Source organism: Ictidomys tridecemlineatus, chromosome 1 (genome assembly GCF_052094955.1).
Source record: "Ictidomys tridecemlineatus isolate mIctTri1 chromosome 1, mIctTri1.hap1, whole genome shotgun sequence".
NCBI classification, from domain to species: domain Eukaryota; kingdom Metazoa; phylum Chordata; class Mammalia; order Rodentia; family Sciuridae; genus Ictidomys; species Ictidomys tridecemlineatus.
The window spans coordinates 192221888-192234585 of NC_135477.1; the positions used below are offsets into that span (position 1 = coordinate 192221888).

Genomic DNA, 12698 nt, shown 5'->3' on the forward strand with positions numbered 1-12698 from the left:
ATCATTGATAAAAAATGCTTCTGTTAGAAACTGCAGTTGAAGACATGGTCTACTCTCTGCTCAAATATTCCTTATAAAAGAGCTAACAAAATGGATTTTATCTCTACATCAGTGCCAGGACTTTTTTCTCTATAGATTCACCTAGATATTTGTCTTCTATTACAATGAAAATGATGCAGCACATGAAATTCTATTCTGAGTTTCCAGGGAATCTAGAATCATATTCACTTCTCATCTACTTCTAATTAAGCTAATTCAGATACCAAGTATCACGGATTATTTTGTTTCTCTTGAGTACTGATTTATTTTACTTAATCTTCAAAATGGTAGTCTCTCAAAGCTGTCAGGAGTAAGAACTTTTTAAAACAAAATTTACAACTTTATTAAGGCATAATTGAAATATAGAAACCTGTTTATGTTTACTGCATACAATTTGATGAGCTGAATATACACACACATCTATGATTCTGTAATACACAATTGGTATAATAAATGTATTCATCACCTCCAAAGATTTCTTTCATGTCCTTTTACATTTTTTGTCATAAAATATATGGAAATATGGGATGCTTCATGAATTTGTGTGTCATCCTTGAATAAGGGCCATAGTAATTTTTTTCTGTATAATTTCAATTTTAGTATATATGCTACTGAAGTGAAGACTAGGAGGAAACCTTTTGGATGTTATGAGAAAAGAGTAAAAAGATGATCAGTGTACTCCACAGATATGTTTAGACTTGACATTTTGCTTGTAAGACACTACATGAAAGAAAAACAAAACACTTATCTTTATTATTGACTTTCACTAGACCTGTTGATCTTTCTTTAAACCTGACACTGGCCCCCAAGCTGCTGGATTATTCTTTTCAATTGGGAAAGTAATATGTAGTCTGTTAAAGTTCCACTACGTCTCCCATCCCCAATCCTGCTCCCTATTGTTTATTGCTGATACTAGTTCTTTACATAGTGTTAGAAATTACCACCAATTTGTTTTTCAGTTTTTATTTTCAATAGATCACTTTAAAATGATTTATAGTGTAGTAAGAGCATGGATTATAAAATCAAGCGAACTATCAGTCTGTACTGACAAAGAAAATAAAATATACTAAATTCTCATTCATCCATCTATTTACATAAATTTATAAAAATTACTTTTGATTAACTTTATATAGAGCTTGCATTTTAAATGTATACGCTCTTAGACATATCTGAGAGTTAACCTAGAATTAAATTAATACCACTGTCTGATTTTATAGATAAGGACACTAAAGTTTAAATAGAGTCATTTCACAGGATGGATTCAGATCCCTGACACCCAACTTTATATGAGATAATGTGGCCCTCTGTGAACTGGGAATTTAACAACTAACTGTGGGAGTACAATGAATTAAAGTGAAACAAAAATACACCCACTGTGTACTTCACTGATAAAAGAAAAAGCACAGTAAATCAATTCTAACTGTCAATAATGTCTGAGCATCTGTATTTCTCTATGGATAACAAAGCAGAACACATTTGCTTTGAAGACATTTACAAGTCAGTTTTAGAGGAAGTCATAAACATGGGAGGAAAAAACAGCAATACTGATAGAAATTAGTTCAAGATTAGTTATAAGAACACGAGTGGTATAAGAATGAGACTCAGAAATAACCCATGCATGGTGATGGTGTCAAGAAGAAATGGGATTTCAGTCAGGTTTATAGGATGCATAAGAGAAAGATAATTTTTAGTAAGAAAATAGGCATAAGCAAACCTGCAGAAATAAGAAAAAATTGCTATGGTCTGAAAAAATGGTGATTAGGTGAATTTGATTAGAATATGGACTTGTACCTTTGAAGACTGTACAAATGACAGCTATGCTTTAGTGGTTAAAATATTCTAAATGTCGCTCTTAAGCATTTGGACTTTATCATATAAGAAGAAGACAGTCACTAAGGGAGGGGCTAATATAAAAGAGATGGTTTTTTTTTTGAGATTTAGGTAGAGTATGTTAGAGAACAGGGGCTGGATTACGTGTTGATATTAGCAGAGCCAATGAGGATGTGCTCTCTAATGGTAGAACTCGAGTACAAATTAAAAACCATTCCTTTTTCTGATACAAATTGCCTTTTTAAAAAACTTCTCTGGATAACTAACAGATGAAAGATCTATAATGAATAGACAATATGCAAGATGACAACACTGTTCAGACCCATCTATTTACTCTATATTGTTATAGGTTGAACTGCATCCCCCATTCCCCCAAATTCATATGTTTAAGTCCTAATCTACAGTTCCTCATAATATGACCTTATTTGGAAATAGAATATTGAGGATGTAATCAGTTACGATGAGAATATACTGAGTATTCTGTGCCCCAGTCCAATCTGACCAGTGTACTTATTAGAAGGAGAAATGTGGACACAGATCTGTGCACAGTGTAGGTATACAATGTAAGGTAAAGAAAGGGATCAGGGCAGGTGGATCGGGGGATACATCTATAAATTGAAGAATGCCAAAGATTGAATGCATGCCACTGGAAGAAGCATGGGACAGATTCTTTCTCCAGGCCTCTGAAAGAACAAACCTTGCTGATACTTTGATCTTAGCCTTCTAGCTCCCAGAACTTAAAGATGTTTACAATATTCAATTTTCAGCAGTCTGTTAAAGCAGCCCCAGCAAGGTAATATATGTATTGGTACTGCAATCAGTAATCTAAAAAGACACCAAGTCTTGAAGTTCCCATGTTCTCTTTTTTTAAAAAAAAAATTCTAATTTGTTATATATGACAGCAGAATGCATTACAATTCATATTACACATATTATACAGTTTTTCATATAGCTGGTTGTATACAAAGTATATTCACACCATTCGTGTCTTCATACATGTACTTAGGGTAATGATGTCTATCACATTCTAGCATCTTTTTTACCCCCATGCCCCCTCCCTTCCCCTCTCTCCCCTTTGCCATATCCAGAGTTCATCTAATCCTCTCATGCTCCCCCTTCCAACTCCACTATGCATCAGTCTTTTTATATGAGAGAAAACATTTGGCATTATTTCTCTTGAGTCATGGAGGAAAAAAAAAAGTTCTTAACTGAAATTGCTAAGTTTAAGAACTGAGAAATTTTCATAATGTTTGGTTGTTAGATGTGTTCTACAAACCTAAGAGTTATGGGGGAAAAAACATCTAAATTAAAAATAAACCTTCCAGACTCAATCAGTTCTTCATTCTAAAGATTCAGTGAGACAATAATGACAGAAATATCTTTTAAAATGTATAGTCATAACTAGCATCTTAAATATGCTTGAGTGAGGATTTTCATTCATTGTGCATTGTTTATTCCTTAGTCAAGAAAGTCATCCTTTATCTATGATTTCCACTGTTACATAGAGTATTGATAATGTGGAGAAGTACTGAAAAATATAAAACTATTATCAAATGATTCATCAATAGTTTCCATTATTAGAGTGCTCAGAAGTAAACTATTTCTACAATTTTCTCTCTTTCAAAATTATTGCTTTTTAAAAAAAAAAAACTGGGGATTTAACCCAAGTAACTGAGGTACACTTTCAATCTTATTTATTTATCTATTTATTATTTTTATTTTGAGACAGAGTTTTGCTTATTTGCTTAGGTACTTGCTAAGTTGCTGAGGCTGGCTTTGAATTTGAGGTCTTCCCACCTACCTAGTCATTGAGATTCCAAGTTTGGGCCAGCACACCTGGTTTGTTTTAAAATTATGCTTACATTTGACTAATCAGATTCAAAGGAAGACTAGACCTACTTTGGATGGAATGAACCAGGTCCAGGCTCTTTGATACAACAGTAGTACTTATCACTGTGTTTTTTCATAAATCGCCATCGTGCCCAAGTAAAAAAGTAAAATATCAAGTTCTTTTTTATTTCCTTAGAAGAGTATTTCCCTCAAAGCACTTCCTAATTATATTTCCAATCTCATTGGGAAATCACATATTAATACAAGTAGCTTAATTTTTTCCCAATTGTCCCTGAAAATACTCATATAATTTCATACGAACAACATTTTACCTCTTAGAGAAATCAGTCTAGTTTGAGATTATTTTCAAAGTATCAGATTTTAGGTAATCATACTTTACCACAAAATTTCCCTTCACTATTTCAGCTTCTCATGAGGCAAAGCCTTTTTATTCTATTTTCTCCTGCTCAGTATTTTACTGCCTCCCTGATAAAGCATCAACCCTTTACCAGGCACTCAAGTCCTCTTGCAACTCACACCCGGACTGTCTCCATTTTTCCCATCTGCTAATCCTCTAAATAAATTCTATTCTTCAGTAGTAAACTCAACATAGGGTCTGCTGAGCCCTCTCACTTGGGGACTTTTGCTTCTCCTTCAGTTTGCTATTGTTGGAGTTCTTTCCAATACTACACCCAGAATCCCATGTTTGCACTCTCCTCACATCTTGCCTGGTCTCCTGAGACAGAAATGATCTCTTTGTATTCTTTGACCTACCATCTCACAGAAATGCATATTGGCTTGCAAGACCATTGTGCAAGAGTTTTCCTTGATAATTGGTATGGCTCACGGAATCCACATTTGTGAGTTAACACAAATATGCTATTATGGTAGACTTTATGTGAGCACAGAAAATCCAACTGTCTTTAACATTTTGTGTCACTGCTTCTCAGATTCCCTGTTAATATTGTCATTTCTTTGTGGCCATGATCCCATTAATTCTTGACCTCAACAATCTTTCCCTTTTTCATGTTAAGTTGAAAACTTCTTCTCCTATATATTTTTCATGCCCTAACATGACTTAAACCACATTTTATTTTACAAAGAACATGTTCCATAAACATTTTCTGGTTTAAATAATGAATAACTGAATGTCCTTCTATCATGTAAACATCTCACAGAAAAATAAACAGCATATTAGAAGAAAACAAAAGACCTGACCCCACTGTCAAATTTATTATGATATTCAATTCTTTGTTAAATTTATTATGATATTCAATTCTTTGTTATTATTAAATTATTAATACATGATCATTACCAAACTTCTGCATTTCCCCCTGTTCAATCTTGCCTTAATTAGTAAACCTCTGTTTTACCACATCCAATGGTCGTTATTGGGTGAACTTTCCCTCTTCACTTTTGACACACTGTGAGTCCCCATCTCAAGGAATTTGTCTCTCCAGCTTAATAGACAATGAAGGATCAATTTCTCATCTTAGTTTACATTGCACGTGGATCACCCACCCCAATGAGCTCTCTTTGCTCTTTATTTGGTACCTTATCCTTGAGCCCCATTGCAGCAATAGGCTTCAGTTTGGAAAGAGCTTTTTCCTTAACTTCAACATATTAAAGCTGAGGGGACTGCTCAGTGTTATACTCTATTCATTCCTTTGATAGACTTCAACTAAAAAGTCTAAGAAACAAAAAAAAAATAAGATCACAAATAAAATTTGAATACAGTTTTTATTTGTGAACATTTCATTTATATCTTTGCATCTATAGACATATATCATTACTAAGAAAAAATAGAATTGTATCTGAGAAAAAAATCTTAAGTAAAATTATTAGTGCTTAGGAAAATTATTTAAGAGACTGAGGACAACTTAACATCACTATACATCATATTCTCATGAAAATAAATTACTCTTGGAAATTATTAGGGGAAATTTGCACTCTAAAATTATATTAAAAACTATGCTACTTGAGCCAGGTGTGGTGGCACTTGCCTATAATCCCAGTATCTCTGGAGGCTGAGGCAGGAGAATCAGGAGTTTAAAGCCAGCCTTAGCAATGGTGAGGCACTAAGAACTCAGTGAGACCCTGTCTCTAAATAAAATACAAAATTAGAGCTGGGGATGTGGCTCAGTGGCTGAGTGCCCCTGACTTCAATCCCCAGTACCACCTCTCCACAAAAAAGTATGCTAGTTGGTAAATTGTGTACTCTCCAGAAAAATATAATGCCAATGATATTAAGATGGTGCACTTGATAAAATATAAATAAGCAAATAAGATACAATCGTACTAATAAAATAAGCATTTTTGCAATCTAAATGGTGCTTAATTAAGAGATTACTTACATTTTCTTAAAATGTTTTATTTTTTCACCTCAAAGCAAAATGCTATCATCTAAGCAATTTTGCACCCACTTTTTAAATGTATTATAGTTCTTCTAGATTAATTATACAAATAAAAGAAATTACAATGGCTTTTGAAAGTAAAATTAACTGTATCTTGATGCTATTTAGTGTAATTAGAGAATGGTAAAATCAAGAGACCATTTAGTGAGTATACATATTCTGACATTGTCTCAACTCTATGGTATTTACTAACCAAACTGTTCAAAGTGATTAAATAATTTTAGTTTGTATTGGACCTAAGCATCTAGAACAAAAATAGAAGTAGTTGCAATGTCTTTGAGAGTCAAGGCCTAGTTTATCCATTTCAGTGTCTCCAGCAATTAGCATGTTGCCTTGTTGTATAGTAAATGCTTAGTAATCTATAAAAAAAGTCCAGAAACTATCTTCAAGTTTATGCAATCCAAAAAGACTAGTTTTCTGCTTTTCTTCTTACCATCAGAGAAAAATAAATTTTCAGAAATATTTTAGCATTCATCATTTACAACCACTTTGATTTTTATATCTATGTTGCTCATTACATTTTTTCCAGAGAAACAAAATCTTTTTAATCCATTGTGAAAACAGAGTTTTATCATTTTTGAAACTTTAACAAAATATATGTGCATTAATCATTGTGCTCTCTTCTTTTTTAGAACAAAATGTTCAATGCAGAGGAAGCCAACACATTTGAGACAACAGGAAAGAGTAACAACTCTCTTCCACATCATTAATTTTGACAAATATTCAAGGAGTCTTAAATTCCTAAGCTCAAAAAAAGACATCTTTCACATTTAAGTAAAGTTATTTACCATCATTTTTCATTCACTGTTTTCTATATAATATTTTATGTGTACATAAAAGAGTCTATCCTTAAATGGATTTTTATGGACTTATGCAATGTAACAAAATACTCATAATTTGTTGATTAATTCTTGTTATCAATATCCATACAAATTTACAATTAGATGATACTGTTTCTCAGATTACAGAGGAATCTTAGGGATTTATAGAATGATACAAATAATTTCTCAGAATAGCATCAGCATGCATTACATTGTGAATGCTGTTTTTGCTTGCAAACACAACAGCAGATTGGACATTGGGAAAACTGGATTCTGTTTCTGTATTGTTTTATAACCCTGGCCAATTTATTCTACTTCTTAGATCTAGTCTCCAACTGAGAAAAAGTAGGGATTAAGTGTGATTACCTCTGCATAACTTTCTATTAAAATTAACTGTAGGACTGAGGTTGTGGCTCAGTGGTAGAGTGCTTGCCTCACATGTGTGTCACTGGGTTCAATTCTCAGCACCACAAAAAATAAATGAATAAAATAAAGGTCCATCAACACTAAAAAATATTTTTAAAAAATTAATTGTAATAATAGGCAGCACTTACTGTATGCCAAGTCCTGATTACTTCATCCTCACAACACATTATGGCTATGTAGTAGCAGCTATTATTACCATTATTTTGTATATAAAGAATCTTTGCTCAGATAGGTTGAATAATTTGTGCAAGGACATATGGTTTAAAGCTTGTAGTCCTAGATACTGAACTCAAGCATCATTGATCTACAGTCTGCGCTACTATGGCAACATCCTACTGTTCCTTTGCATGAACAGTATGACATTAATTGAAAGTTTTATTCTTTCCTCCTTGGTGTTTAGAAAAACCACATGAGTTTTAGAGCCAATAACCTGGACATCTTATTCAACTCTATCATTTGTCCACTCTGGTGCTGGGGTACCCTTTCTCATAGTCTCTTTCCTCATCTGTGAAATGAGAATACTCATCTACCACCCAGGCTGTTTCAGGAGGGTTAAGACTAAAAGGGCAAATTCATCACAGTTCCAGTCATACAACAGGCATAGAAGAAAGTTGTTCCCTTTCCTCAGGTTTAAGTTGCCAAATCTGATTCCAAAGTTGAATATGAAATGAAGACCATGTAATAGGCATTTTGGGGGATTTACATTCCTGCTAGCTCAAATGAGACTTAAAATGAGACCATTGCAGAAATGTGGGGGGTCATGAATGAGAACAATCTTCATTCTCTGAAGCTTAAAGGTAGGAGTTCCAAGCAATTTGTTCAGTTCAATATTTACATGAATCCCAGGGACATGTATATAGTAAAATAATGATACAACAATTTGTAAGAATCTTAATCTTAAACTTAATCTTTTTTGCCCACAACCTCACACATTATATACCTTTTACATGAGTCCTTATAAACAGAATTTATTTTAGTTTTTCAAGGATATTATAGGAATACAGAATTTAATATACTTGCTATGATAAAAGAACAAATTTTCTGCAAGAAAACAAATGGAGTTTTTAAATTAAACATGAAAAATGGAAGGAAGGAAGAAAGGAAAGGAGGAAGAGAGAGACTAAAATAAAGAAGGAACAAAAGAAAAATGCAAATAGAATGAACTTTTCACATTCGTCTTCCTCTGATTCTTTTTTAGTAACAAAAGGCTTATAAAAATATTTGAAAGATGGGTTGAATGAAAAATAAATTGTGAGTATGATTAATTTTGAGGGAGATCCCAGGGTATGATTTAAGTTATTTTTCCTATTAAAATTTTGAATTCAGACAAAAACAACATTTCTTTGTTTTTCTATTGAGTTCTGAATACTTTGCTCTGTTAGTGAGAAATTACTGTCAGGTATTTCAGTATTTAGAAAATGTTCCATAGAAAAAAATCTTTAGAAATAAGGAAAATTTGTGCTCCTTTTCATAGTCAACTATACAGAATAAATGTACAAACCAAGTTTTAAATGTTTATTAAGAAAATTTATAGATATAAATTATTTTTATTTAATGGAACACAATTTTATTAAGTAACTTTTATTATATAATAATTTCATAGAATTACATAAGACTTGAAAATATAGTAATAAAAATGGAAAAAATATTATACTCCATTATAAAAACTCAGTTGTTAGAATGAATAGTTAATGTTAAAGAAGTATCTGACTTTATGTGTGTTTAGTGTGTGGGGGGGGCATCTGATATTTTAAGATATTGTAGATTTGACGAATTCAATCTAAATTGAAGAAACTAGGATTTACAGCCAATCAAAGTATTATAGGTGGCTCTGCTTCATCTTATCATACATCTATTAAAATTTACTTACAGTTAAAATTCTGTTCATAAACTTCAATTTTTTTATGGTATGATGTGAGACAATATAGCAGAATTTCACCATTAGTGAATTCAATTTTCCATTTGCTAGTTTGCAGGGACTTCCTCAATGAAAATAATGCTTGAGAGGAAAATTGAATCATTTATTTAATATTTTATCCATGCATGAAAAAGTATAAAAGCGCAGTTTTTCTAAGCATAATTCCCTAACTACTATAGATGAGTTATTGTAACTTGTCAGATGTATCATTTTAGGTTGAAATAGATTTTTTAATTAAAATGATTAAAACATCAAATTAAGCTTTGGTATTGTGAAAATGTACACAATTATCATAATTCATGGAATATTTCCAAACTTTAAAAGCACTTCAGTGTGAAAGATGGACACTTTCTATGAGACACAGATCATTCTGTGCTGTGCAGAATTCACATAAACCAAAGTACTCAAGGATTGACATGTACCTTAAATCTTTCTCCTGTGGCTTCAATATTTTAAAGTGCCAGGCACTGTGGTGAGTGATTAAAAATGTCAACTCTTTTACTATTCTTAGTAATACAAACTTGTATGGTCATGGTATATGGGAGTAGATCAACGCTATTAATCTATTTATACAAATCAAAACTACAGTAATTAGTAATGCCTTTATTGAAATGCAGTCCCCCTTTTCAGGAATGTTGCCTACTTTCTCTGTAGCTCTAGGGGCTATAAGATAATTCATATATAAATTAAAGATGGAATAAATGCATATACTGCCAGAGAATAAATGAAGCATCACTATCTCTTTAGTGAAAAACACATTTAGCAACTCTTCATGCTTACAGGACAACTAAAAATAAACTTCGGATTTTCATAAACTCCTCACAAAGCTTAGAACGTCATTTATGCAAAGTTAGACATGGGTGATTGAAGCATGCACAAACAGCTTTGTTGCCTCATTTGGGGAAAATCTTAATTGAGTGATAATTTTGGAAATGGTGGTCAATCAAGCAGAAATCAGAAATCATGTTGAAAACATTCTCTCTATTGGTAGACTCCTAAATGCAGCTTTATAAAATCCTAGCTTTCTTAAACCTGCTACAGAGTCTTCATAGATTGGTAGCAAGGTCTTTTGGAGGTCATCTAGCCCAGGATCCCAGAGAATTCAGAAATCTCTTTAATAAGGAGATTCCCTACCTTTGCATTTGCATGTCTAGGAGGCACTGGGTTGGGGGAGTTGGACCTGATAGCCTGGCTGTTTAAACCCTGCTCATATAGGGAGCTCTGTTCCCATAGCCCTATTACTATAGAACTAAACTAGACATCAGATAATATATGATAGACTTTAAAGAAACATTATTTGCTAAGAATAATCATTAGTAATTATTAGTCTCAAGTCCAAGAGAACATTATTCCAGCAGATAAGGTTGAGAGTAAAATTAAAATGTTTAGATTCAAGGGAATAAAGGTATAAGCTCCACCAAGAGCAACACAGAGTAGCTGCATTTTAAATTTTAAAGAGTTCTAGAATTGGGAGCTAAATCCTGCAAACTGTATAATAATGCCAACTAAGTAATTTTGTTAAGCCCATCCAGTGTGCCAGGATTAGTATTTAGGATGCTTAGCACTTTTATAATATTTTAACTTATTTCATTCTCCCATGCATCCTACAAAGTAGGTTCTATTAATAACTCCATTATAAAGGGAAGGAAATGGATACTCAAAAGCTTGGAATGTGTTCTAAGTGAAAGGAACTGCAAAAATAACAGGAGAGGAAGAAACAGGAAAATTAAGAACAAACATTTCAGGTATAAGTGTTTTCTCCACTTCTGTGTTCTGTAAGCCACCAATTTTATGGTTTATTTTCTAGTAGTATTTGAAGTATATATTTTAAATTGTCTCCATATTTAAAGGAACAAGCTTATTATTATTGGCCAGAACATAGTCAAAACTCACTATCAGAGTGACAGAGCAGTGTTACTACTTTGTCCTACTTTGAATCAGTGGCTTCATTGAAAGGCAGCCAAGATGGCTGTGGGATATTCAAAAAATGTGTTTGTCACTTCCGTAACTTTTCTGTTTTTTCCCAAACTAGACATCTTTCTCTTTATCACTGTTTTAAATCAAACAGCCACTTTTGTGCTTATCAAAATCCTGTCTTTTAATACCAATCTGTGTACAAATTAGTTCCATAACAAAAAACAGTTGTCGGATATACAAACATTTTAAGACATGGTTCAAGAGTTAACTTCCTTTTTTGAAATACATTAATTAACATATTTAAGATGTACATATTCTGATTGTTGTAAATAAAATATTACCTATTTATATGATCATCCTTGTTTAGAAGCATATGTATACTTAAAAATTAAATTATTTTTAGAAGGTGATATTGCAGAGGATTTATCTGTTAGTCAGCTTTTTTGTCGCTGTGACCAAAATACCTGACAAGAATAATTTTAGAGGAGGATAAATTTGTTTTGGGCTTACAATTTCAGAGGTTTCAGTCCATGGTTGGCAGACTTCATTACTCTGGCCTGGGTGAGGCAAGCATGATGGCAGATGAATGGTGACAGAAATCTTCTTACCTCATGGATGCATGAAGCACAGAGAGAAAGGGGAGGGACTCAGAAAAGATAAACCCTTCTAAAGCATGCCCCCAAAACATTACTACATTGGTTGACACAGGAACTTCTGGGGGACACCTCATATACAACCTGTAACAGTATACAGAGAAATTATCAAAGATGAAAATGTTCATGTACATATGTACAGTGTATATCTTGATTAAAAGGTATAATTTTTTATTGTTCATTGCACTGAGACAACAGTATCCAAAGTAGTTATTAAAAATATTATGTGAAATATGTTGTTTGAGCATGGCTTTAATCCACAAAATTAGAGGACATGGAGTAACTATAAAATTAAAATATTATATGCAATAATTATTCAGTTGGAATTCAGCAACAACCATTAGATTAGAATGATTTTCTGTTGAGCCTGTATTTTAGAATTCCTACAGAATAAACTGCTATGTTACAAATCCCTCGACCCTGACAATAATCTGTCAGCAGTCAGGACTAAGAAGAGTATCGAAGCAACTATCTGCAGGAAGTTGTTATTACTGCAGTGTTTTCTCTGTAACAATTCAAACATTAAGAAAAACTGAAAAGTATTTTGAAATGAGAACAAAGCAAAGCATCCAAAATGCCTTCTATTCACAGAATCAATTAATTTTCCAAAAAGGCAGGTTGTTCTGAGAATGTTCTCAAGCTTCAAAGCCTTTTATGTTGTATTGACCCTTAAAAGAAGAAAATAAGCACATTCAAGATTAAGTGATACTATCTTAAACGCTTTCTGAAGTATAGAAAACCCTGATGCTCATATTGAAACTGACAGAAGGAAAGGGATAAGACAGTTAAAGTAGTCTTTTATATCTACAGTGAAGAATTAGAATGCATCATTTTGTTTAAGAAAACCATG

At 32.7% G+C, this 12698-nt stretch overlaps 1 protein-coding gene and 1 non-coding gene across 2 annotated transcripts in view; both read right to left on the reverse strand.

The window, feature by feature from the left end:
• LOC144364864 (membrane-associated guanylate kinase, WW and PDZ domain-containing protein 2-like) overlaps window positions 1–12698 on the reverse strand; it is a 396247-nt gene that overhangs the window by 297324 nt on the left and 86225 nt on the right. The gene's annotated exons all lie outside the window — the stretch shown is intronic.
• LOC144367740 (U6 spliceosomal RNA) lies at window positions 556–663 on the reverse strand. Its single transcript, XR_013427263.1, has one exon. It is a non-coding gene; the product is annotated as a U6 spliceosomal RNA (small nuclear RNA).